The sequence below is a fragment of the Nelumbo lutea genome, chromosome 7, assembly GCF_056320005.1.
Source record: "Nelumbo lutea isolate HS-2025 chromosome 7, American lotus-T2T, whole genome shotgun sequence".
Classification (NCBI taxonomy): Eukaryota; Viridiplantae; Streptophyta; class Magnoliopsida; order Proteales; family Nelumbonaceae; genus Nelumbo; species Nelumbo lutea.
Genome location: NC_142690.1, coordinates 51,098,774 through 51,123,656, shown reverse-complemented (window position 1 = coordinate 51,123,656; position 24,883 = coordinate 51,098,774). Strand labels below are relative to the sequence as shown.

At 41.2% G+C, this 24,883-nt stretch overlaps 1 long non-coding RNA gene across 1 annotated transcript in view; it reads right to left on the bottom strand.

The window, feature by feature from the left end:
- Positions 1-23,674, bottom strand: part of LOC148846358 (uncharacterized) — a 42,230-nt gene extending 18,556 nt beyond the window's left edge. The window contains exon 1 of the long non-coding RNA XR_016101888.1: positions 23,151-23,674. This is a non-coding gene — a long non-coding RNA (uncharacterized LOC148846358). The remainder of the gene's footprint in view (positions 1-23,150) is intronic.
- Positions 23,675-24,883: the final 1,209 nt, after the last annotated feature.

Here is a 24,883-nt window from a genome sequence, read left to right as displayed (position 1 = left end):
TCAAACTGTGGCACAAGTATGAAATATGGGAATGGTGACAAGGACAAGCTGCAAAACTCAAGGGCAAAAGTGCCTTTAATCTCAACTCATATGAGAGTAATTACGTCCAAATGGGATATGTCTAGTTCGCATCACATGAGAGTGTGTATCCGATCACTACTTTAAACTCCTTGAATTCAAAAGCATGCATGATGGAACTGTAAATTGTTGAACAAAGGATTCACTGTAAGGAATGCCTTATCACAAGGGGTCTGCCCTAGTTTTTTTCTTTTTTTTTTTTTTTTTTGCTGAACGAAAAATGTAGGTTATGAAATTGATACTTTAATGGAGCGAGTGACGATTATGATCCTTCATTGCCGGCCAAATAGGTTTGTCCAGTGCTAATTTGTTGATTTTTCAAATATCGATGAGGTCTTGCTCATTAAGACAAAACGTAGTATGGGAAGGAAGTCGCAAACAAAGGGTTAAAAGGCCCAAATAACAATTGATGGGAAGCATCAAATGCCTGGATCACTTCTTGGAAAATCATCATATTTTCATCATCATTCATCTTCAATTTTTTTTATTTCTTTCAAGGCTTTTCTTCTTATCCATATGCATATGGATGGAGATTGATCTTCATATTCTTCACCAACATGAACCATGCCTTCTTATTGATCAGGGAGGACTTTATTCTAGGGCGAAATGTAAATGGGTAGGGAAAATCAAAACTAACATGTGGGTGTCATCATGAAAGATCCCATAGCGATAAAACCATCTTAGCTGCCCCAGTTTCTTTTCTTTTAATTGATTATTGATTTTCCATTTGCCCATTCACTTTTGCATTGATCTTTTGTGATAATTGCCCCACTTTCATTATCAACAAAGTTACCAAAATTTCATTTCCTCTTTTCTTTTTTTTTTTTTTAGTTTTGCTTTTGCTCGATTATTATGATCGCATTCTGCTTGTTTTGACACCCACTCGTTGGGAAGTGTTTATTGTGAAGAAAAGGTTGACAGGAGGCTCAAAGGGCCATTTAGGGGTTTTTACTACACAAGGTCAAACAAGCGGCCAAGGATGGCCTCCCTTCATTTCATTATTGACTGCACCTCACATATTAAAGAAGCATAAATCGACTAAAGCCTCCTTGGATATTCTCCTTCTTCTTTCTCTTTTTATTTATACCTTTGATGATCCCCGAGGTGTATCCTATGGGTTTGCTGGTTTGGTAGAAAAATGTCTAATGCATAAGTTCAGTTGGTTAACTAGCGACTTTTGTGAATTCAAGGGATTATTGAGGAAAGAAGAACGATCGAGAATGGCCTCCAATCCTTTCTTTGATTAATTGAAAGAGCATTAGGTTAGGACGATGTCTTTATTTTGTGTCAGTTCAGTCATTATTCAAGAGTAATGGACTATGCTTGGGTAGCTACAATTCTGCCCCAGTTTGAATAAAGATGATGACTTTATTATGGGTTGGGAGGTCAACAGGAAGTTTGATTGAAAAACTTTTGATTGACTTTTCTTCAAGCATGCTTTTGGGACTTTGAGAGGAAACAAAGTCTACTTTCATTTGCGAATAGGCAGCCTTGAAAGGGCTACTCACTCTCTTATAAGTAAGAATCTTAGGCAAAGGAAGGATAAACAGGGGAAAATAATATTTTATTTATGGAAGTAGCTTGACCCATGAGATGGGTTGCTCCACATACCCCTTTGAAAGGGAGCGGGCTGGACGTAGTTCAAAATGGAACTTGGCTTCATTAAGGAGGAAATGGTCAAATTTGCTAGCTGAGAAGTAATGGAAAGGATTCTGTGCCACGACTCGATAACTAACCTGGGTATTATTCGCCAGGTTACGGGTCTAGGACAAAGCATTCTGACATCTTTCCGCCTCCCCCCTTTTTGAATTTTGGATTTTTTTTTTATTTTTTTTGTTCTTTTTTTTGAATCCCTTGTTTTTTATATTTCATCCTCCTTTTTCTCTTTTTTTTTTTCTTTCTTTTTTTCCTCTCTTTTATTTTTGAATTTTCCTTGTTTTTGTTTTTATTTTCTTTTATTTTATCTTTTTCTTTTTTTTTTTGCATTGATTAGTTTTGCATCAGAATAACTGGGAATCTCCATATCAGTTTCCAAGCTAGGCATATCTCTATAAGATCATGCAAAAATGTCACTGTTTTCATCAAGTCTGCTCTTTGCTCACAGGATAAGTTCGCTCTAATCAATACTTCCTTTGGCTCGCCCTTGATACCCAAATTTATGGTCTCAAATTCAACTTTTGGCCTATTCTCTCCAAATCGCTCTATTTGATCAAGAAGCACTTTCGGAATTTCCTCACCCGGATCCTCTTGTCCAATGCTCATGAAGGCAAAGTCTAACTCAATATCGAAATCGTACAGCTCAAATGTGAATTCTTGGGAACAAGAGAGGTAAAGGAACAAGTAATGGGGGGAAATAAAAAAAAATCAAAATAGGGGCCGAGCCCGTGATATGGGCTGCACTACGTACACTCGCAAAAGGGATCAGGCCCAATGTAGTTCCACTAGTGTCATGGAATGACATAAAACATGATTGTATTTTGACTATTTACATTAGAAACTCTCGATTATGAAAAGAAGTGGGGTAGAGAGCACTGATTCCCCACTCTGGCATTACATTCAAAACTGAGAAAATGATTTAATCTCGTGCCGGCTCCTAACACTATGGGATAGACACTCCAATTGGTAACCTCTCCTAGGCAGATCAGATGCGCTGGATCAACATGATCATCTTGGTCAATTGCACAATCATTGTAAAGCTCTGAGACAAGCTGGGGATGGGATTCTTCTTCTCCCTCTGTCGAATTAACAAAGATCTCCATTCCACATTCTATGAAGTTGATGGAGGAACTGGGACCATCTTTGTGATTAGGAAGAGGGTTTTGTGTTATGCCTATACCTGGTCGTGGTGGGGAGCCTGATACTAGATTAAAGGTAATCAGGTTCTTGTCAATCAAATCCTAGATAGCAAACTTCAATGTTATGCAATGATCTATGATGCGGTCGGGCCCCTGGTGAAATGCACAATATGCATTCTTGTCATAATGCTTGGGTTTGGGCTCTTGAGGCGGCTTCCATTTCAATAGTTTCAAGTACCCCTCCTGGACCAAAGTGGGTAACAACTGAGAATGTGGGTAAGTTTTCTCACCTCCCCGTGGGGGTGAGGAGGGAAAGTTGGGGAATAGGCAATGGGAGGCACATTGTTATATCTGGGAGGAGGAAATTTGGGGTTTACTAGAGGTTCTGGTTGATAAGGCATCACTGGGTTAGGTGGTTGTGGTCAAGGTGGAGGGTTCATTACCAAAGGTGGTTTGATAGGTGGGAATGAGGCTGAACAGTGGCTACAAAGCCAGTTTGCGGAAGGGCATAGGTGGAGATTGCATGGATTTCAGTTTCAGCCTTCGGTCTAGGTGAGGGCCTCCTTGATCTAGGAGTAGAACTGGTTGGGTTTCCTGCCCCAACTATGACGGGATTCATGCGCCTATACGCATGGACTCTTCTATCCTCACAGCACCCTTGACAACATCACTGAAATCCTTCAATGGTTAAGCCATTAACAATGTATGGTAGGGATCCTTAAATGTCCTAATGAAGGTCTTAACCATTTCCTCTTTAGGCAGGGGATGGCGGAGCTTGGCTGTCACCTCACGCCAACGATAAGCTTAGTCCAAAAACGATTCCCCTGACTTCTAACTCATCAGTTCTAGATCGGCTCGATTGGGTACCAATTCCATATTGTAAGAAAATGGTCAATGAATGCTTCTGAGACTTTTTTCCAAGACTTCTTGTCTTCCTCCAGGTTAGCGAACCATGTTCTCGCATTTCCGGTCAAACTCTTTTGGAACATCTGGATCAATAACTTCTCATTGGACCCGTATTGGAACATATCCCCATAGAAGATTTTCAAATGAGTTTGATGGCAACTCTTCCCATCATATTTTTCAAAATCTCTTGAACTTCTCTGGCAGCTTAGCGTCGAGGTAAAGACATAACTCTTTAAAATCTGTGACCCCTAAATTGTGCACCCCTTTTACCTGCCTCATCTCTTTAACTTTTCTACATCATCCTTGAGGGGGGTTTGGAATAGGGGAGGTGGGGTAGCAAATTCTAGATCATTTTCTCCGAAGATGGTTGGGAGGTCGAATATAGGATTGCCCTGGGAAGCTGAAAGTTGGCTGGCGCGGGGTTGGCAATAGGATTGTTCACCAAAGGTGAAGGTTGGTTGAGGTGCAGGCTGGTAGTAGGGGTGCTCCGCAAAGCTTAAAGCTGGTTTGGGTGGGGGTTGGTGTGATGATGCAGTGAACGTGAAAGGAGGTGTAAAAGTAGTATTAGATATGTTAGATGCATGGAATGAAGTAGATGTAAAGGGTGGGAATGCGGTTGATGTGCTGGGAGGCGTGAAGGCATGAGAGATTCCTGATAGTGGTGGTTGGGTGCTTGGATTTGTGGAAGAGAAGGAAGTGGCACTGATTGGTTATGCTCTTTGCGGAAAGCTGCGAACTGGGCTTTTACATCCTCAAACTGCTCTTGAAGTTTGAGGTATTTAATGTATGGGACCGAAGCTGATATCCTCAAGTCCGACATAGCAGAAGAAGGTGGAATGGTACTTTCATTCTGATGTGATTCTTCCGCTATTGCTTGCATGACTGATCTGGTGATTACACACCGAGTTGTGAGCCTAGGATTCCTAATGGTGTTCTTTCCTGGCCATCCAATCTCAATTAGTAATTTTCTTCTTAATTTATTTCATTATTGTCATCATCATTTTTTCATTTTCTTTATATTGCTATTGTTTCTACACTTTTTTTTTGTGTTTTTTTTTATTTATTATATATATATTTTTTAATTTTCCATCTTTTATCCTTTGGATTTTCTTCCATTCAGATTCCCCCCCCCTCTCTTTTTTCTGATTTTTTATTTATGGATTTTCTCCCTTTTTTATTTTTTTTTTTAATTCTCCTCCCTTTGATCCTTTTTCTTTTTTTTTTAGTTTGTTTTTTTTTCTTTCCTTTTTTTTTGAATTTTGAATTTTCATATCTTGTTTCTTTTTTTCAAATTTACACTTTTTATACTTTTTTAATTTTTTCTTAATAGGGCCCTTTGAGATTGAAGATGCAAAGGTATCACACAACTAATGCGCATGGGTTCCGGGTGTGATATCTAAATCATGGTTAACAAGCCACCAATCTTCAAACCTCCACCCATACGGGCTTCTTAGGTTGGTGACTGGCTAAGAGCTTTCCACCGGTCTCATCGGGTGCCTTGTCCGGATGGCCTAAGTGTACTGGACTCTCCTAATAGGATAGTAGGTTCTAGGAATCTAAGGATGACATGTAATATACAAATGTTCATGCATCAATGAAACATGACATTTTTCAAAGCCACAAAGCAACAGTCAGTAATCGAAAAAACAGAGCATAGATGACAATGACAACCTAGCTCCATGTAAGCTAAGCAATATGTCAATGTTAATCAAATCAAACCTATTTATTTGAAAGCGTTAACTTAGTTCAAATATCTCCCTTCTTCCCCTTTATTTCATTATTTTTTGTTTTGTTTGAGAATCCAGCAACCCTACTAATTGACAGACCTGCCTACCCTAAGGGTCACCCAAACAAACTTATCAACATCAGCTATTGATCTATTAACTTCACAAAATCAGACCCCAAAAGGACTTGTAAGTGGGGCTGAACCTGACAGGATTAAATTATCCATTAACTCTCCCTAGGCCCGCACCAAAAACTACAATGAGGAAATTTGACCCTCTTTTCTCTGGGAGCTGACCCCCGTCCCCCTTGTAATTACATACACATACTTTGTGGTAGCGTATTCTATCAACGTTAGTATCCTATAATTAAGGAGAGATAGTCCTATCTAAATTAGTATCCTATCATTATTTCCTTAATTCTAGGATAGAGAGTCCTATGGGCTATCAAAATTAGCTGTACATATCCTTTTTGTATTCTAATTTAGGTAGCCGACCTTGTATCCCTAGCTCTATTATAAATAGGGTTGTAACCTGTTGAATTTGATATTAAGAATTATTATTTTCTCCATTTGTCTTCTTTGTTTTTCGTATCATGGTATCAGAGCTAGATCGATCTTAGATCTGCTGAAGCTCTTTCTCTTGGGCGTTGTCTACTTCAAATGAAGTGCATTTCTTCTCTGTAATCTCTGAGATTGATTTGGTGATTCTCTAAGGACTGTTTCGATCAATCTTCTTTCGGGCTGTTTTCTAGTAAAGGACGAGTACCAGGCTGGTGTTTGCTTCATAGGAAAGAGCAAAGTTCCAGCGGCTTGCATCTGGTGAAGCTTCTTGTAGTCTGCGAATTGCCAAAGAATATTACGTAGGTGCAGAACCTTCGACGGCGTCGAAGTGTACCAGAATTGAGGCTGCCCCGACGAAGAAGACATTAGGGATTCTGCGAAGTTTTTTTTTAAGGTCAGTATTAAGATTTTCCCGTGATTTGTGTTGCTCCAAAGATCTGTGTTTCTCCTCATGGATTCATCTGAAGCTGCTCAACATATCTCTCATCCCATCACTGTTACCTTCAATGGCTCAATTTATGATTTATGGTCCCAAGAGATGTGCAATTTTCTCAAGGGCTGCCTTCTATGGCGATATGTGACTGGTGAGATTCCCAAACCTACTAAAATTGCTCATGAAACAGAAGATAAATTTGCTGAACGAATAAAAAATGGGACGGAAAAAATCATCAAATATTGATATGGTTTCACAATACTTGTATTGCAAGCATCAAGTTGGAATTTCGCAGATATGACTCCCCTAAAAGGTATGGGATTTCTTACAAGCTTGTTATTCTATTTCTGATGATGTACATTAGTTTAAGCTCTATAAGTGTCTTCACCGTATGAAGCAGCAACCTGAACAGACCATTCACAGTTATGTCTCTGAATTACAAGTTCTTTAGAATCAATTAGCACAGTGTGAACCTGAATGGGATAGTACCTCTGCAGCTACTACTTATTCTAAGCTTTGCGATCGCCAACGTGTTTGGCATCTTCTAATGACTCTCAGGGATGAGTATGAACCTATTAATGGTACTCTACTTCATCGTAGCCCATTGCTTCCCTTGAAGTTGTAATCAAAGATTTGCTCTCTGAAGAAACTTGACTAAAAACACTTCGAAATGAGCGATCCTTATTATCTACTGATGTTGTTCTTGCTACTCCGGGTACATCTGCTACTTCTTCAACTTCCTATAAATCTTCAAAACAGACTTTCTGCAATTACTGCAAGAAGACTGGTCATACTATTTCTAAGTGTTGCCGCTTGCAAGCCAAAAAGGCGTCTGGACATAAGTCCTCATCCATGGGTTCTCAGGCTTCAAGTTCTACTGCAGTTGTTGCCACAGAGGATTCTTCTGATAACACCTCTCCAAAAATTTTCTCTTAGAGAACTTTAAGCTCTTCTTCACCAACTTCAACCTAATTCTGGTATGCCTTCTAATTCAGTCTTGTTCGTCACTCCAGGTACTATCTCATCATGGTATTTTGATTATGCCTGTTGCAATCATATGACATCCAATTCATTCATGTTTACTTCCAAGTCACATCCTTCTACTGTATCAATTGTTCATATTGCCGATAGATCCACCTTAACTGTCAAAAGTGTAGGAACTATTTCAACATCTCGTTTGTCACTTCCTAACACTTTTTTAATACCTAATTATCTCTAAATCTTATATCTGTTAGACAATTATGTGAATTTTTGAAATACATTTCTCAAATCGTGGTTGTACTGTGCAGGATCCACGGACAGGGAAGATCATTGGGACTGGCCGTAATATTGGAAGACTGTTTGAGCTATCATCTCTTCAATTACCATCTCTTGTTGCTGCTGTCACCTCTAGTGTCTGGCATTCTTGCCTAGGTCACATTTCTACTTCTAGATTAGAATCTTTAATTTCTAATGGATGTTTGGGTCCTATTAAAACAACACACTGATTATGTTTCATGTCCTCTTTCAAAACATCATGCTTTGCCTTTTAATATAAGTGATTATGTTTCTTCTGCACCTTTTGATCTTATTCATTCTGATATTTTGGAACCTTCGCCTCATAATACCATGGGTGATTCACGTTATTTTGTGATCTTCATTGATGATTTCTCTCAATATACATGGATTTATCTCATGCGTAATAAATCTGAATTACCTGCAATTTATATTCAATTTGCCACCATGATCAAAACTCAGTTTTCCTTTATCATCAAATTTTTTTGCATTGATAATGCCATGAAATATAGAGATTCTATCCTTACCCAATTTCTTTCACAAAATGAAACTATTATTCATAGATCTTGTCCCAGTACCTCTCAACAAAATGGGCATGCAGAATGAAAACATAGGCATATTCTTGATACTGTTCGAGCTCTTTTAATCTCTTCCTTTTGTCCTGAACGTTTTTGGGGGGAAGCAGCCCTCACTGCTGTTTATACAATCAATCACATTCCCTCTCCTGTTGTTAGTAACATTTCTTCTTATGAATGATTGTATGGTCATTGCCCTGATTACCAGTCTCTTCGTGTATTTGGTTGTACTTGTTTTGTTTTATTACAACCTCATGAACATACCAAATTGGAATAAAAAACACGTCTATGTTGTTTTCTCGGGTATGGTATTGAACATAAAGGATATCGGTGTTGGGATCCTCTTTCCCAACGACTTTGCATATCTCGTCATGTTACCTTTTGGGAATACAAAATGTTCTCAAGTTTCTCCCCATTTCAAGTTACCACAACATCTTCACATTTTTTACTGATCCTACTATTTCGCTTTTTCCTGATGATTTACTTGCAGGTCCGACTACTTCTTCCTTTGATAGCTCTAACAGTATTGCACAACCTGCAACCTCTCCGAATGCATCTACCTTGGCTATGGATCCTCCAGCTCTGCCATCTTCTAAGCCCTTGATTGCTCCTGATGAGTTCAACCCTGACATTCTGATGCTCCACTCCGTCGTTTTGGTAGGATCACTAAACCTTTCATTCTTCTTCATGATTTTCATTGTTATTCTACCATTGTATCTTTATATGAACCTTGCACCTATTGCGAGGCTAGTACTGACCCTCTATGGCAGAAAGCAATGGCAGAAGAAATTCAAGCTCTTACAAGCACTCACACTTGGTATTTAGTTGACCTGCCTCCAGATAAATCCGTGATTGGTTGTAAATGGGTCTACAAAATCAATGCCATGGCAGATGGTTCAGTTGAAAGGTATAAAGCTAGATTGGTAGCTAAAGGGTTCACACAGGAGTATGGCATTGATTATGAGGAGACTTTTGCCCTAGTTGCCCGACTCACCTCTGTTCGCAGTCTTATTGCAATTGCTACAGCTAAGCACTAGCAACTATTTCAGATGAATGTTAAGAATGCTTTTCTCAATGGCAATCTTTCTGAAGAGATTTATATGCAGCCCTCTCCTGGTTATGATCATCTCCCCAATCAGGTTTGTTATCTCCGTAAGACTCTATATGGACTTAAACAGGCGCCTCGAGCATGATTCTCCAAATTCAGCTCTACTGTTTGTCAGTTTGGTTTTAAATCTAGCACTTATGATCATGCCTTGTTCATCTGTAAGACCTCTCAGGGTTGTGTCCTCCTCCTTTATGTGGATGACATGATCATTATTGGCGATGATTTGTAGGGCATTTCCGCTCTTAAGACTTCTTAGCAAACAGTTTGAAATGAAAGATCTTGGTCGACTAAATTATTTCCTAGGCGTTGAGGTCTCCTCTAACCAAGATTGTTAACACTTCAATTGAGCCTAATGCCCATTTTACAACCACTGACGGTACTCCTCTTAGTGACTGCACCTTATATCGACAACTAGTTGGCAATATTGTTTATCTTACTATTACTCATCCTGATATTGCGTATGTTGTTCATATTGTGAGTCAGTTCATGTCTGCCCCTCATACTACTCATCATGTTGTTATACTTCGTATCATCCGTTATGTCAAGGGCACTTTGTCTCATGGACTTTAATACTCTTTCTTTTTCTTTTCAGTTGATCACATATTCTGATGCTGATTGGGCCGGTGATCCTACTAATAGACACTTCACTACTGGTTATTGCTTCTTTATTGAAGATTCTCTTATATCTTGGCGTAGTAAGAAGCAAACAATTGTCTCTCGTTCCAATACTGAAGATGAATATAGAACTCTTGCCGACACTACCTCTGAGCTGTTATGGTTACGATGGTTACTCCATGACATGGGACTTACTCATTCATCTGCAACCTCACTTTACTGTGACAATCGTAACGCCATACAAATTGCCCACAATGATGTATTTCATGAGCGCACTAAGCATATTGAGATTGATTGTTACTTTATTTGTCATCATGTGCTCAAGGGTATTGTTCGCCTTATTCCTGTCTCTTCCCAGGGTCAGTCTACAGATATATTTACCAAAGCTCACTCTCCTTTTCGCTTTCGTGCTCTAATTGACAAACTCCAGATGACTAATACATTACCATCTTGAATTTGAGGGGGAATGTTAGCGTATTCTATCAACATTAGTATCCTAGAATTAAGGAAAAATAGTCCTATCGAAATTAGTATCCTATCATTATCTCTTTAATTATAGGAGAGATAGTCCTATCGAAATTAACTATACATATCCTTTTTGTATTCTAATTTAAGTAGCCGACCTTGTATCCCTAGCTCTATTATAAATAGGGATGTAACCTGTTGAATTTGATATTAAGAATTGTTATTTTCTCCATTTGTCTTTGTTTTTCGTATCACTTTGACCTTACTCGGTTGGATTCAGCTTTTTCCATGAAGAATACTGGTTAGGCTTGAATCAGGCTTCTACAGATCCCCAATTAAAATCCTAGGCCAGCTAGATCAGCCTAAGGGGCGAACTCATGACTCTTTAAGGTTGCTGCTGATATCAGTCTTTATCGAAAGATTTTTTTTTATCTCTGAGAACAAATCTTTACCTGCTCTGACACATGGAGGGAGATTTCTGGGTTTCATTTAATCTATGACATAAGGCTCCAAAAGATGTCAACACACCTGACTTGGGTGGCTTGGTCACAAGGTCAACCTGGGTTTGCTCTAACCTGCTCGGGTCTTTTTGCTGAAACTCCACCAAGGTACAGACCAAAATACCTCCTAATCCCTTTTCACACATGACATGACCGATTAAGCCTTGCTTTCTTGTTCCAGCAAGTGTCCCAATACACCAAAAGCTAAGGATTTCATGTTTTACAACCTAAACTGAGCCCTCAAGGGGTGCTCTAGGGCCCTTCTTGGGCAACCGGAAACAAAGACAAGAAATCATTATTCGGGTGTGGATATACGTACGAGTCCCAAAGACTAAAATAACTGATCTGAACATGCATTTGACTCAGAGAACAGCTGGACACTCAATGCAACTATAACTATTCAAGTATCTTAAAAAAACAGGGAAACAATTGTAACGCAAAACAGTTGGTCGTCTAAGAAGGAAAACAAAAAAGAGAAACATGGCTGAAAAAAAAGCAGAGCATATAACTTGCAAAAGGCTTATGCTTTGAAAATAAAACGGAAACTGATGGAATGAGATATTTCGTGCAACCTGCCTAGTAATAATGCCTAGGAACCCCATGCAAATAAACATTTAACAAAGTTATTTGACCAAGTCGTCCAATGACGTCACACCTGAACAGATTATCATATTGCATGGCATTGGTGGATGATCAACAAGACAATAGAGTAAGTCCAACCGCCCACAATTCTTTAAGACCCAACTAAGGAAAGTGCGAGTACCTGCCTGAAACTAGCTAATGCAACACTAGAAGATAGCAGTTAAAAGGCCATCACCTAATTCGGGAAAGTTCACTCAAACCAGGTGGAGCGATGTCCAGCCTGCGCCCACCTGCTCTTTTAAAGTGAGAAGCTTAAATACAAGGATACAGACCTAGGTGGTGAAACTACTCGTATCTGAAAGTAAGCACAAGCCTAGGGGGACCCTATTCTATCCCCTTTGCTTTGACATTTGATCAAACCTTGCATGGTTGCTTCTGTATTACCACTTCCTCCCTCAAGAAACATTGCAATCCCTTTTTAAGTTCCAAGCCTCATCTTTCAAATAAAAATTGCTTGGTCTCAATTAATGTACCAAGGTTAGGTGGCATCGACAACTCATTCCTGATCCAAAACTAAAATGGACTTTGATATGCACATATAACTAAACAACAAAAAGGTGAAAGAAAACTAAATTTCCCCATTGAAGCACCCTAACCGATTTCAACAATACAAACAAACAATGGTGACAATGAAATCATGAAATTCTGGGTATGTAGTTCAGATAACAAGAAAGATGGAATTAGTAGACGAGTTTCATGACTAGGAGGTACTCCAAGTCTCCAACTAGCTGGCTGCACTAGGCTATATCAGAGATGTTTGTGCGTTGGGTGCATCCAAAAACATTTATAGGGGAAGGCACAATTCAGATGAGAGTTCCACGCAAGCTTCATGTAACTGTGTAGAGCTGCAGGTCTAAGGTAAAAAATTTTTTTTTCTAAGCTTCATTTAAGCCAATTTTATTTTGGACAGACTTTCAAGCAACCAGAGGGCTTAACCACCGTATGATCACTTAAGCAAACTGGGTCTGACACCTGGTATTCTTAACGGTGGTCATGGGATACCTGGACTATGCTCTTACAACCTACGGGAAGACTTCCTGGCATGAATTCACTATCGCCATTAATTTTTATTAATTCAGCCAACAAAGAGTTTTAGTCTTAAATGCAAATTCTGGCACCTGTTCCAGCACAAAACCTTGAAAGAGAAAACCACTGAACCGTACCTGTCCACTTAGCACATGACCTTAAACAAAGCTGTAAACCTGTGACCGAACCTAGGTGGTTTAACCTAAAGAAAACTCACTTTTGCTTTAACCAATGAACACCACCTGTTCAGCTGCAATCTTCCATGAAAGAGACCTACTAAGTCAAAACTTTTGACCCTAACCTTTTTTGTTTTCTTTTCGAAATCAGGATTGACTCTTTCCACCTCTTTCCTTCCAATACTATAAAAGAAACAGTCCCTTATCCCAGATCTGAATTGATCCAATTTTTGTAGGAAACAGTCCCTGTTAGGTCCCAGTCAAAGCTAGAGCTAAAGAAAAATATTCTGCCTAGGGTGAGAACAAGCCACCAGATTTTATTGAACTTTCAACTGCCCTCCCATGCTGGTTGGGCGATGTTTAAATACAAGAGAATTCTCAATTTCCTTCCACAAACTTAGCCACTGATTAAGGGATTAGGTTCTCTATTAGCTAGCCGATCCCTAAGCCATAGGAACATTACCACTTAACCACTAACAACCAGACCTAGTCTTAAGTAAAAACTGCTTAACCAAATTGACTACTTCCTAAGGAGCCAACCCTAGGCTTTTATTGACCTATTCCTACGTACTGATAACAAGGAAATAGAACAGAAATAAACTGATAAGAAAATGAAGCAGTCATGATGCCACGTCACACCATGCCATGTCACGCCTTGCATGGGCCATGGATGGAGCGTTAATCGACGTATATGGGATTCCTCACGGGTGTTCTCAGCGACCTTCATGGCTTATCAATACCTCCCCCTTTGGCTAGAACCTTGTCCTCAAGGTTCATGAATTTGTCCTTTATTTCTTGCGTGTTCTCCCATGTAGCGTCCTCTAGTGGAAGTTGTTTCCATTTGATCAAGCTTTCCTCTATAATTTTAGACCCCTTTTTGATCCAACGGGTATCCAGTATTACCTCCGGTTCAATAGTCAAATCACCATCTTCGGTCAATGGGGGCATTTCGTTACTAGCAGCAATTGTGTCTCCCCATTTTTTCTTTAGAAGGGACACGTGGAATACCGGGTGAATGCGTGAACCTTCAGGAAGCTTGAGTTTGTAGGCCATCATCCCAAGCTTTTCTTCAATTTGATAGGGTCCGTAGAACTTAACGCAAGCTTTTGATAGGCATGTTTAAACACAGAGTGTTGACGATAAGGATGAAGTTTCAGAAACACAAAATCGCCCACTTGATATTCAATGTCCCGTCGTTTGGAATCTGTGAGTTGCTTCATCCGATTGTTTGTAGCATGCAAATTCTCCTTAAGCTATCGTAACATGGCATCACGAGAGGCTAAGCTACGGTCCACTTCATTTACTGGACAAGAAACTTCATCGTAATGTGGGATTGTCGGTGGAGGCCTTCCATATAGAGCTTGGAAGGGGGTCATTCCGATAGATGCATGATAGGTAGTATTGTACCAGAATTCAGCCCATGGGAGGAAGGAGTGCCATTTACGGGGCTGCTGGAACGCAAAGCACTGGAGGTATTGTTCAAGACAACGATTGACCACCTCCGTTTGTCCATCTTTCTGTGGATGGTATGCGAAGTTCATCTTCAATTGTGTGCTTGACAATTTGAAGAACTCATGCCAAAAACGACTGATGAATACCAAGTCTCGATCACTTATGATGGATTGCGGCATACCATGAAGTTTCACAACCCCTTAAGTGAATCTTTCGGCCACCAATTTTGCTGTATACGGGTGGGCGAGAGCCAGAAAGTGTGCTGATTTGCTCAACCTGTCAACCACAACAAGAATTGAATTCTTACCATTTGAAGGTGGGAGGCCATCGATGAAGTCCATAGTGACATCATCCCATGCTTGACAAGGGATTGGAAATGGTTGTAGGAGTCCGACAGGTGACAAGGTCTCATTTTTAGTGCGTTGGCACACTTGACAAGAAGCAACATAATTTTTCACCGCTTGGTGCATTAATGGCCAATAAAATTGTTGCGCTAGTCTCTTGTATGTCTGTAGTACACCCGAATGTCCATCCTTGAGAGAGTCGTGGTATTGTCGCAAGAGTTGTTGGGTGATGTGGGAATGAGGAGGCACCACTACTCGGTTTTTGTAGCAAACTAACCTGTTGCGCCAGCTGTAAGGAACTCCCAGTTTTCGGTTGCTTGTTGGCTAATTCTTTTCATGTAAGGGTTGTCACTAGCTTTGGCTTTGATTGTATCCCATAATGAAGTTTGCGACACAAACAAAGCATCCAGACTAGGACTACCAGCCACCCGTGATAGTGCATCAGCTGCATTGTTCTCCCAGCCTGGCTTGAATTGGATCTCATAATCATAGTCAAGCAGTTTAGTTACCCATTTTTGTTGCTCGGGTGCGGCTATGTTATGGGCCCGAGAATAGGATCTCGTCACGGGTCGGTCCACAGGGAAAACCTACCTCCTGTTTTCCCTTGTTCCTTCCTGCTTTTGATGAACCTATCTTGGCGCCTTGGTGATTTGTTCAAGAGATCACCAACTCTCCTAACTCACTTCTTTAACTGAATATTCGATATCTTCATTCAATAAGGGTGTCTCCTTAAATAGGAGATTACAAGAGTCCTAATCTTAGGGAGACTCCTTGCTGATTAGGGAGACCCCCCCTTCTACTCTATCTTGATAACTACTTTATGTTGATAAGATAAGCCTGATAAGATAAGATAAGTCTCTTCTTAATCCTAATCTATTAAGATATGATAATCTAATCTACTAATCTAATAAGATAAGATAAGAATAACAAGATAATCTAATCTAATCTGTCGAATGGATAAGAACTGTTGCTGCCGCATTGGATAGGATGAGAACACCGTATCACTGCTGCTGCTGCACTAAATTGCTGCTGTCGGCGTCCACATCAGGCTACTCGTTGCTCCAACAAGTATTTGAAATTGCGTTGATCTGTTTGGATGTAGAACTTTCGGCCCAGCAAATATGGTCTCCATGTCTGAATGGCGTGAATGATTGTTAGCATTTCTTCTGCATAAACAGACCACGACCCTTTGGTGGCGCCCAAGGCGCGACTCATAAACGCAATAGGCCTTCCCTCTTGTGATAGAACTGCCCCTATACCGTCCCCTGAAGCATCTGACTCAATGATAAATGGCTCATTGAAGTTCGGCATTGCGAGTGTTGGGGTAGTGGTCATAGCTTTCTTGAGTTCTTGGAAAGCATTTTCTGCCTCATATGGCCACCCGAACTACCCCTTTTTAGGAGATTGATGAGAGGACGTGCTATGATGCCATAGTTACAGACAAATTTTTGATAATAACCTGTAAGTCCTAGGACCCACGCAATTCAGAGATGTTAGTAAGCTTAGGCCAATTCAGTATAGTTTGGATTTTGCCTTGATCCACCTTAACCCCTTGAGTTACAATATGGCCTAAGTATTCCAGTTCTTGTACCCCGAAGGCACATTTGCTGATTTTGACAAAAAATTGATGTTGCCTTAGTATTTCCAAAGCCTTTTGAACATGTTCAATGTGCATGTTCCAGTTGGGGCTATAGATCAAAATGTCATCAAAGAAGATGGAGCATTACAAAGACCAAAAGGCATAACTAAGTATTCATAGTGGCCATTATGAGTGCCAAAAGCAGTTTTATGAATATCTAGGCGATGCACTCGAACCTAGTGGTATCCCGCCCATAAGTCCAGTTTAATGAAATAAGTAGCTCCATGGAGCTCATCAAGCATGTCATCTATTGTGGGAATTGGAAATCGATCTTTGATATTTCGGCCTTTTGGAAATGGGCATACCTGTATGGTCTCACATTGACGGGCTCAGTTCCTTCCTTTAGATTGATGTGATGGTCGATTTCCCGTGTGGGCAGGAGGTGCGTCGGTTCTTGGAACACATCTTTGAATTTCTCCAGTAGTTGTTGCATCTCCGGGTTGACATCCTGTGATGTTGGCTCGGCGGCGGCTTGAAGGCAAATAGCAAACATTGAACTCCCTTTCCGCATGTCTTTGGAGATAGCTTTGACTGATGCAGGTTGAATTGATTGCGCATCAATCCCTTGTAGTTTCTGTTTGGTTGCTCCACCGGAACTCCATCATTAGTTGCTTCCAGTTGCACACTACCGTTCCTAGTTGTTCCAACCAATGGACACCTAAGACCAAATCCAGTCCCATTAGCGGTAAAGCGTATAGAGTGAGGATAAAAGGGATACCTTGAAGGAGAACTTGGACATTTTAGAATCTGCCTTGACATTTTAACGACCTCCCACTTGCCACCTTGACATTGAATGGTTCGGTTGGTATTACGGACAGTCGCAACATATTGGCCACTCTTTCACTAATGAAGTTATCAGTAGAGCCGATATCAATTAATACAACCACCTCATAGGGACCAATTTTTGCCATTACTAGCATTGTTTTATAGGTTGTCCATCCTGAGAGTGCATAGAGTGAGATTTTGGGTTGTTGTTCCATTATCTCGTCAATTTCCTCATCTGAATGGTCATTGCTGCCTTCTAATAGTAGGAGTGTGGTCTTTTACACCGGTGAGTCGGTGTAAACTTCTCATTGCAGTTGAAGCATAGCCCTTGCACCCTTCGTTTCTGCATCTCGTCCCACGTGAGCCTCTTCATAGGTAGAGTCGTCTTGAACTTCGTTGGGGAAGGGGAGTCAGCGATGGGTCGGTTGAAAGACCGAGTGGCTTTCCGTTGGCGCATCAGCTGCCCGTCTCTCATTCGTGCAAGGCTGATAGCTTCTTTCAGCGACCTTGGTTTGAACATCCGGATGTCGTCAGCTATGTTGGGCTTGAGACCTCCCATGAACGTCCCGACTAAGGCTTTTTGTGTCCAACCGTGTACCCAGTTACCCAACCGCTCAAACTCTTTTTGGTAGTCACGTAAGGAACCTACCTATTGGATTTTTGACAATGCTTCATCAAACTCCTCACAGTCGGTAGGACCAAACCGTGCCCAAAGTTCTTGTTGAAACATCTCCCATGTCACCTCCTTGCCTTCTTCCTTATAGGATCTACGCAACCATTGCCACCATTGGTTAGCCTCGTCTTCCAAATGGAAGGAGGCCAAGTACACCTTGTGGGATTCAAGGGTGCCTTGATATTCAAAAAATTGGTCCACTCTTGTGAACCATTCGATAGGGTCATCTTTGGCAAACCGAGGAAACTCCAACTTGGCTAATTTGGAAGAGAACTGTTGCCGTCCGACTTTGGAGTTGTCTCGAGATTCTTCTCTCATATTGTGAGAACGTCCCGTAGGAGAGTTTGCCTTAAGCTCGAAGCTGTTGTTGGTCGATGCAGCTCGGTTGGAGAGTAGGGCTTCTGATAATTTGTTGATGGCGTCTTCCAACTGATGAAACTTATCAGATACGCCCACCTCCATACGACTAAACTTGGAGTCCTCCAAGTCCAGCTTCTAAGCTCTCAATTTGCTCCTTGTTAGTAGCCATGGTGCCCAACTCTAATACCAAATGTTAGGTCCGAATCAAAGCTAGAGCTAAAGAAAAAGATTCTGCTTAGGGTGAGAACAAACCACGAGATTCTATTGAACTTTCAACTGCCCTCCCATGCTGGTTGGGCGGTGTTTAAATACAAGAGAATTCTCAACTTCCTTCCACTAACTTAGCCATTGATTAAGGGATTAGGGTCTCTATTAGCTAGCCGATCCCTAAGCCATAAGAACATCCCTAGTCTTAAGTAAAAACTACTTAACCAAATTGACCACTTCCTAAGGAGCCAACCCTTGGCTTTTATTGACCTATTCCTACGTACTGATAACAAGGAAATAGAACAAAAATAAACTGATAAGAAAATGAAGCAGTCCTGATGCCACGTCACGCCATGCCATGTCACGCCTTGCATGGGGCGTTAATCGACGTATTTGGGATTCCTCACGAGTGTTCTCAGCAACCGCCACCAAACCAACATCACAGGATGTCAACCTGAAGATGCAACAACTACTGGAGAAATTTGAATATGTGTTCCAAGAACCGACGCACCTCCCGCCCACACGGGATATCAACCATCGCATCAATCTAAAGGAATGAACTGAGCCTGTCAATGTGAGACCATACAAATACGCCCATTTCCAAAAGGCCGAAATTGAAAAGCAAGTTCATGATATGTTAAAGTTGGGGCTTATAAGATCTAGCACTAGTCCTTTCTCATCTCCTGTTTTGTTGGTTAAAAAGAAGGATGGTTCATGGCGTTTTTGCACTGATTATAGAGCGCTTAATGCCCATCAAAGACCGATTTCCAATTCCCACAGTAAATGACATACTTGATGAGCTCCATGGAACTACTTATTTCACTAAACTGGACTTACGGGCGGGATACCACAAGGTTCGAGTGCATCCCCTAGATATTCATAAAACTGTTTTTCGCACTCATAATGGCCAATGTGAATACTTAATTATGCCCTTTGGTCTTTGTAATGCCCCATCTACATTTCAAGCAATCATGAATTCAATATTTCGCCCGTACCTCCGTAAATTTATGCTTGTCTTCTATGATGACATTTTGATCTATAGCCCCAACTGGAACATGCACCTTGAACATGTTCAAAAGGCTTTGGAAATATTAAGGCATCATCAATTTTTTGTCAAAATCAGCAAATGTGCCTTCGGGGTACAAGAACTGGAATACTTAGGCCATATTGTAACTCCTCAAGGGGTTAAGGTGGATCAAGGCAAAATCCAAACTATGCTGAATTGGCCTAAGCCTACTAACATCTCTTAGTTGTGTGGGTTCCTAGGACTTACAGGTTATTATCGAAAATTTGTCCGTAACTATGGCATCATAGCACGTCCTCTCACCAATCTCCTAAAAAAGGGGCAATTCGGGTGGCCAGATGAGGCATAAAATGCTTTCCAAGAACTCAAGAAAGCTATGACCACTACCCCAACACTCACAATGCCGAACTTCAATGAGCCATTTATCATTGAGTCAGATGCTTCGGAGGATGGCATAGGGGCAGTTCTGTCACAACAGGGAAGGCCTATTGCGTTTATGAGTCGCGCCTTGGGCGCCACCAAACGCTCGTGGTCAGTTTATGCAAAAGAAATGCTAGCAATCATTCACGCCATTCAGACATGGAGACCATATTTGCTGGGCCGGAAATTCTACATCCAAACAGATCAGCACAGTCTCAAATACTTGTTGGAGCAACGAGTAGCCACATCTGAGCAACAAAAATGGGTAACTAAATTGCTTGGCTATAATTATGAGATCTAATACAAGCCAGGCTGAGAGAACAATGCAGCTGATGCACTATCACGGGTGGCTATCGGTCCTAGTCTGGATGCCTTGTTTGTGTCGCAAACTTCATTCTAGGATACAATCGAAGTCGAAACTAGTGACGACCCTTACATGAAAAGAATTAGCCAACAAGCAATCGGAAACCTGGGCGTTCCTTACAGTTGGCACAATGGGTTAGTTTGCTACAAAAATCGAGTAGTGGTGCCTCCTCATTCCCACATCACCCAATAACTCTTGCGGCAATACCACGACTCTCCAATGGGTGGACATTTGGGTGTACTACGGACATACAAGAGACTAGCGCAACAATTTTATTGGCCATCAATGCACCAAGCGGTGAAAAATTATGTTGCTTCTTGTGAAGTATGCCAACGCACTAAAAGTGAGACCTTGTCACCAGCCGGACTCCTACAACCACTTCCAATCCTTTGTCAAGTATGGGATGATGTCACTATGGACTTCATCGATGGCCTCCCACCTTCAAATGGTAAGAATTCAATTCTTGTTGTGGTTGACAGGTTGAGCAAATCAGCACACTTTCTGGCTCTCGCCCACCCGTATACAACAAAATTGGTGGCCGAAAGATTCACTTAAGGGGTTGTGAAACTTCATGGTATGCCGCGATCCATTATGAGTAATCAAGACCCGGTATTCATCAGTCATTTTTGGCAAGAGCTCTTCACATTGTCAGGCACACAATTGAAGATGAGCTCCGCATACCATCCATAGACAGATGGACAAACGTATGTGGTCAATCGTTGTCTTGAACAATACCTCCGGTGCTTTGCGTTCCAGCAGCCCCGTAAATGGCACTCCTTCCTCCCATGGGCTGAATTCTGGTACAATACTACATATCATGCATCTACCGGAATGACCCCCTTCCAAGCTCTATATGGAAGGCCTGCACCGATAATCCCACATTACGATGAAGGTTCTTGTCCGATAAATGAAGTGGATCGTAGCTTAGCCTCTTGGGATGCCTTGTTACGACAGCTTAAGGAGAATTTGCATGCTGTAAACAACCGGATGAAGCAACTCGCAGATTCCAAATGACGAGACGTTGAATATCAAGTGGGCGATTTTGTGTTTCTGAAACTTCATCCTTATCGTCAACACTCTGTGTTTAAACGTGCCTATCAAAAGCTTGTGTGTAAGTTCTACGGACCCTATCAAATTGAAGAAAAGCTTTGGACGATGGCCTACAAACTCAAGCTTCCTGAAGATTCACGCATTCACCCAGTATTCCATGTGTCCCTTCTCAAGAAAAAATTGTGAGACACAATTGCTGCTAGTAACGAAATACCCCTATTGACCGAAGATGGTGACTTGACTATTGAACCGGAGGTAATACTAGATACCCGTTGGATCAAAAAGGGGTCTAAAATTATAGAGGAAAGCTTGATCAAATGGAGACAACTTCCACTAGAGAACGCTACATGGGAGAACACGCAAGAAATAAAGGACAGATTCATGAACCTTGAGGACAAGGTTATAGCCAAAGGGGGAGGTATTGATAAGCCTCGAAAGTCACTAAGAACACCCGTGAGGAATCCCAAATACATCGATTAACGCCCCATGCATGGCCCATGCAAGGCGTGACGTGGCATCAGGACTGCTTCATTTTCTTATCAGTTTATTTTTGTTCTTTTTCCTTGTTATCAGTACGTAGGAATAGGTGAATAAAAGCCAAGGGTTGGCTCTTTAGGAAGTGGTCAATTTGGTTAAGCAGTTATTCCTTAAGACTAGGTCTGATTGTTAGTGGTTAAGTGGTTATGTCCCTATGGCTTAGGGATCGGCTAGTTAATAGAGAATCTAATCCCTTAATCAGTGGCTAAGTTAGTAGAAGGAATTTGAGAATTCTCTTGTATTTAAACACCGCCCAACCAGCATGGGAGGGCAGTTGAAAGTTCAATAAAATCTGGTGGTTTGTTCTCACCCTAGGTAGAATATTTTTCTTTAGCTCTGGCTTTGATTGGGACTTAACTTATTCATTTTCTTTTTTGCTGCCTCTTTTTTTATATAATTTTTTTACTCTACATAGACCCCTAAATTAGTATTTTATTCCAACTTATCAAACACAACCTGATTTGAATAAGAAAAAAAACAGAACACTCATGCTTCATCCAATAAAAACTAATAAGAACATTCTCCATGAAAACTCAGTCTAATAAAAGAAAACAATAATTTAGCTGCACCAAAACTCAAACCCTACCTAGTTCAAATCCAAAATTGATAGCCAAATGAAATTAAGAACTTAGATGAAACAAAAAAAGCCACTACAAATATTTTTTTATTTTGTAAAACCAAATAACAAGAAGCTACTAAAGGCTTAGAAAAAGGCTTACAAATACTAGAATTCTGCTTAAGAGTCAAAACCGGCTGCCGCGAGTGGAACCGGTAGGGAGATGGTGTTCACGCTGTTCTCAACATCCCCAGTGCAGTCGCCAATCTGTGAACGTCGGAAAAACCGGCAGTTCACTTCATGGCTGAGGTTATGGAGTCCCCACCCATCAGGAAATAATAATGGGGAGTGATGGGTCTCCCGCATTTAAATTTTATGAAACCATTTAAAATTAACGACTCCCTACCGATCAGCCTGGACATGGCCATTCTGGGTAAGTTGAGAAGGAGAGAGGGAGAGAGATAAGTTGAGAGGGAAAAATGTGAATACCGAAATCCCTTCTGTGCTCAAGATAGGTTCAATGAATGGGTTCTCCGGTAATTCGGAGGGGTTTAGTGTTTCTTTCTTCTCTTCCAGATCAGCATCCTTTTGGATGCAGGGGCTGGAGCAAAAGGATGAGGAATTCCTCGCCTCTTTTCTATCAGTGCCCCCACCTTCGGACTCAGTAAACTGATAATGAGGAGTGAAGGAACACACTAGCCTCTCAGTCGCAGGAGAACCGCCAATTTGCATAATTGAACCAACAAGAAGCAACTCATATGCAAACAAGTCGATAAATAAAAAGAAAATAACGAAATAAAAGCAGACAGAGAGATAAACAGCAAGTACACTTACGAACTGCTAAGACACTTAAAGCCAGAGGATGAGGTAACGGGTTTTACCTCCTGTAACCTTAAGGTTGATGATGCTACAGAACTTGTGTACAGAGCTTGGGATGAAATTGGGTTTCGGTGGCGCCAAAAATCCTACAGTGACAGCAGAGGTTTCTCTCTTTTCCTCTCTACTTTCTTTCAGCACTCTCTCTCTCTCGTTCTTTCTTTCTCTCGAAACTCTCGGCTCTCAGTTCTCTCTGTTTCCTTCTTTCACTCGAACTCCCTCGTTCATTCTCTACTCGAAACTCTCAGGTCTCAGCTCTCTCTGTTTTCTTCTCACTCAAACCCCCTCTCAAACTTCTCTCACTCGAGCTCCTTCCCCCTTCTCCCTCTTTTTTCCCTCGACTCAAATTTCTCTCTCTTTATCTCATTTCTTCACTCAGCTCGAAACCCCTCCCTCTTCTCCTCGTTTTCTCTCCCTCTCTTCTCAACTCGGCAGCTCCTCAAAGAGAAAAGCGCCGAGAGCCTCTCCCTTCTAATTCAAGACCCCTCCGATTCCCCGCTTCTTTTCTTTTCGACCCATCCCACCCCCCCCCCCCTCTCTTGGGAATGATGCTTCCTATTTATAACAAGAGGGAGGAGAGGTTTCGTCAACTTTCGAGATGGAAGGTGGTTCAGCAAGTTAGGAATTTGGTTAGGGGTATTTTGGGGATGGGGGATGTATTTGGGAATCAGGTTAGGGGTAATTTGGGAATTGGACAAAGGGGTAGTTCGGGTAATTTAGGTTAAAGGTATTTTGGAAATTTAGGAGATTTTTCAAAGGAGGAACATTTTTAGGAATTAGGACAGGGGTAAATTGGGTAATTTTGGTTAAGGGTATTTTGGAAATTTAGGGGAATTTTTGAAGGAAAGACATTTTTGGGATTTAGGACAGGGGTAATTTGGGGTAAGTTTAGTCAAGGGTGTTTTGGTAATTTTGGATAAGGAGTATTATGGTAAACTTTGGTGGAGGTAATTTGGGTAGCTTTGGACAAGGGCATTTCGGTAATTTGGTGGAAGGGGGGTATTTTTGTGATTTTTTGAAAATGGGTCCGATTGGGTTTAAGGGGGTCAAGTCGGGTTTCTGGTAGGGATTTTTGGGTCAAAAAGTGGAGGGTTGAGATGGGTTTGACTACAAAGGAGGTTTTGTATCTATGCGCTAACAAGATTAGCCGAAATGGAATCTTTTTAGATGGAAGGGTAAATGTGGGTATTTTTCGCTAAAATTTGGTAAGGTGGGGTTCTCGTGGATTCTAGGTTGATTAGTGGGGTCAGATTGACCCAATTGGGCCCAGATCGGGCAGATCTGGAAAGGGCTTGATACGACTAATCTAGAGCCACGGAATGGAATTATTACGCGATCAAGGAGCAAACAAGGTTTATTTTGGGTGAAATTTGTCACGCTAGGGTTTTTGGGCCGTCTGATGTGATTGGTAAGGTTAGATTGAGCCAATTGGGCCAGGATCAGGCAGATTTGTAATCCTGTCAATTTAGAATCTTGGTGCGATTAAAGGGTAATGGAGGTATTTGGGGTTAAGAATTCACAAGTGGGTGTTTTGGGAGGTATTGGGTTTGATAGTTGTGTCCAATTCAATGGTTGAGGTGTAAGTGGAGGTCGATCGGGGTCATCAGATAGGTATCAGGTAGGTTTTGTGGTGAATCTGAGGGATTTTAGGATAAAAATTGGGATTTTGGGGTTTTTGGGTGTTTTGGAGGGATCGAAAGGGTATGATTGGGTGTTTAGGAGTACCTTGGAGGTTCAA